Source organism: Meleagris gallopavo, chromosome 11, assembly GCF_000146605.3.
Source record: "Meleagris gallopavo isolate NT-WF06-2002-E0010 breed Aviagen turkey brand Nicholas breeding stock chromosome 11, Turkey_5.1, whole genome shotgun sequence".
Classification (NCBI taxonomy): domain Eukaryota; kingdom Metazoa; phylum Chordata; class Aves; order Galliformes; family Phasianidae; genus Meleagris; species Meleagris gallopavo.
Window position 1 is genome coordinate 1,026,959 of NC_015021.2, and position 3,099 is coordinate 1,030,057.

A 3,099-nucleotide genomic window follows, 5' to 3' on the forward strand; every position below is an offset into this window, starting at 1 on the left:
CCACTCTCAGCGGTATTTGAGAAGTCATGGCAATCAGGTGAAGTCCCTGGTGAATGGAAAAAAGGCAGCATCACAGCCATTTTTGACAAGGGAAGAAAGAACGATCCTGGCCGCTACCAACATCACAGTCTCACCTCTGTGCTGGGAAAGAGCACCGAGCTGGGGCTGAGACTCTTCAATATCTGCATCAGTGACAGCACCGGCGGGTCGGGCGCACCCTCAGAGAATTTGCTGACGACACCGAGCTGTGGGGAGCGGCGACACAGCAGAGGGACGGGACGCCAGCCAGAGGGACCCAGACAGGCTCCGGTCAGCAGGTGAGGAGAGGTGATCCTGCCCCTCTGCCCTGTGCTGAAGAGGCCTCACCTGGAGCGCTGTGTCCATACGAAGAGTCCTCAGGGCAGAAGGGACACGGACCCGTTGGAGCACATCCAGAGGACGGTCCCAAAAATCAAAGAACCAAAGGATCAAACCCCTCTCCTCCAAGGACAGGCTGAGAGAGCTGGGGCTGTTCAGCGTGGAGGAGCGAAGGCTCCGAGGTGACCTGGTAACAGCCTTTCGATATCTAAAGAGGAGCTAAAGGAAAGGAGGAGGGAAAACTGAGGTTATATTAATATATTAACGTAGAATGTTAATTTAGCATCCAAAGGTAACTCTTCAAGAAGCAGCATGAAAGGTCAGTGAAAAGGAAATACGTAATGAAATACGCCTTTTCCAGCATTGGTGGGGAAAGAAACAGCAACTGACTTCACCTACCCAGACGTCTGCAAGGCCTTCGACGCGGTCTCACGTCACAGGGAAGAGCATGAGGGAGAGCTCTGGTGGCTGCAGAAATCGAGACGCTGCTTTAAAACAACACGACTTACTGGGCACCAGACACCAAAGACAAGGCTCAGGTTAAAAAGCCTCCCATCCCCGTGGATGTGGCAGCAGCTGCCTGCTCACCCAGCAAAGCACTCGCCCAGCACATGCCTTTCATAGAACCGTAGAATTAGCAAGGCTGGAAAAGATCTCCAAGATCATCCAGTCCAACCACCCACCTACCACCACCATTTCCCGCTGAGCCGCGTCGCTCGGTACAACACCCAATGCTCCTTGAACACCTGCAGGGACAGTAACAATGTCACCTCCCTGGGCAGCCCGTTCCAGTGTCTGACCGCTCCTGTGGAGACGTTTTTCTTCACATCCGACCTGAATCTCCCCTCGTGCCACTTGAGGCCTTCCCTCCAGTCTATCACTGCTTACACGGGAGAAGAGGACGACCCCACCTCGACATCACCTCTCTGCAGCCAACTGCAGAGTGTGAGAAGGCCTTCCCTGAGCCTCCTCTTCTCCAGGCTAAATAATCCCAGTTCCCTCAGCCGCTCCCCGTAAGACTGGTGCTCTGGACCCCCACAGCTTCCCTGCTCCTCTCTGGACACATGTCAGGGTTTCAGTGTCCTTCGTGCAGTGAGGGACCCAGAACTGAACGCAGTACAGTTCCTTCTTTGTACAACCTGATGCTTTAAAGCAGAAGCTCACCCAGCAATCACCACCCTTAGACAAGCTCAACCTGCAGGGAAAAGTTATGCCTCTGTGTCTGCAGACGTTGCACGCATTTCCAGGTGCAAGAGTCAGCCCAGTTCTCAGCGCAGCTTTACCAAGCACAGAAATCCAGTTGATGCCCACCATGCTTTTCTCTCTTCTGAAACACTGTACTGCTGCAAGAAGCAACAAATAAAATCACAGAATCACAGAACTGGGGTTGCAAGGGACCACCAGAGATCACTGGGTCTAATCCCCCTGCAAAACGGGCTCCCGACAGCAGGCTGCACAGGTGGGCGTCCAGGAGGGTGTGGAATATCTCCAGACAAGGAGAATCCACAGCCTCCCTGGGCAGCCTGCGCCAGCGCTCCGTCATCCTCGTTGTGAAGAAGTTCCTTAGATTTTGGTGCGGAACTTCCTGTGCTCCAGTTTATGGCCGTTTCCCCTTCTTCTGTCCCCACAGACCGCTGACAAGAGGTTGGCCGTGTCCTTTTGACTCCCGCACTTAAGATTTTTATAAACATTTATCAGAATCCTAGAATGGCCTGGGTTGAAAAGGACCACAATGATCATCTAGCTTCAACCGTCCTGCTACGGACAGGGATGCCAACCACCAGACCAGGCTGCCCAGAGCCACATCCAGCCTGACCTTGAATGCCTCCAGGGCATTCCTCCTAATATCCAACCTAAACCTCCCCTGTCTCACTTTAAAACCATTCCCCCTCGTCCTATCGCCATCCACCCTCACAAACAGCCGTTCCCCTTCCTGCTTATACGCTCCCTTCAAGCACTGGAAGGCCACAACCAGGTCTCCTCGGAGCCTTCTCCTCTCCAGGCTACACAAGCCCACTTCCCTCAACCTTTCCTCACAGCAGAGCTGCTCCAGCCCTCTGACCATCTCAGTGCCTCCTCTGGACCCGCTCCCAGAGCTCCACGTCCTTCCTGTGCTGGGGGCCCCAGGCCTGGACGCAGCGCTGCAGATGAGGCCTCAAAGGAGCTGAGTAGAGGGGGACAATCACCTCCCTCTCCCTGCTGCCCACCCCTTTTCCAATGCAGCCCAGAACAGGGGCTTTATTTGTTATGTATATCTTTATATCCACGCCTACAGTCCCCCCACAAGGCCCTACAGCTCCATATTCCTCCCCATAGCCCCCAGCAGCTCCATGACCCTGCGGCCCATCGCAGCCCCTATCTCCATATACACCACCCCTTAGAGCCCCGTGTCGGCCTCTATCCCCCCCTTATGCCTCCCCATAACCCCACACCCCTCACAGCCTCCTACAGCCTCAGAGCTCGCTATATCCCCCCATCGCCCCCCTGCAGCTTCCGAGAGCCCCACACAGCCCCTCTCCCCGGCCCGGGACCGCTCTCCCGCACACCTCCGGCACAGCTGTCCTCAGCACTCGCTCCCGTGGTGCCGCGGCTTCCCTCTCGGTGCTGCCCGGACAGCTCCGGCTGCCGCCGCGGTCTCCTGCGGGGCGGCCCAGGCTGCGGCAGCGACGCTGTGTGAGGAGAGCCGCGCCTCCAACCGCCGGCTCCCAACGTTCAGCCCCGCGCACGGCGGCTCAGCCAATG

General features: G+C 56.5%; 1 long non-coding RNA gene across 1 annotated transcript; it reads right to left on the reverse strand.

Moving 5' to 3' along the window:
* LOC104912521 lies at positions 1 to 3,093 on the reverse strand. The gene is made up of 5 exons (XR_002118393.1): positions 2,904 to 3,093; positions 757 to 1,700; positions 367 to 576; positions 135 to 245; positions 1 to 46 (listed from the first exon to the last, which is right to left on the reverse strand). It is a non-coding gene; the product is annotated as an uncharacterized LOC104912521 (long non-coding RNA).
* Positions 3,094 to 3,099: the final 6 nt, after the last annotated feature.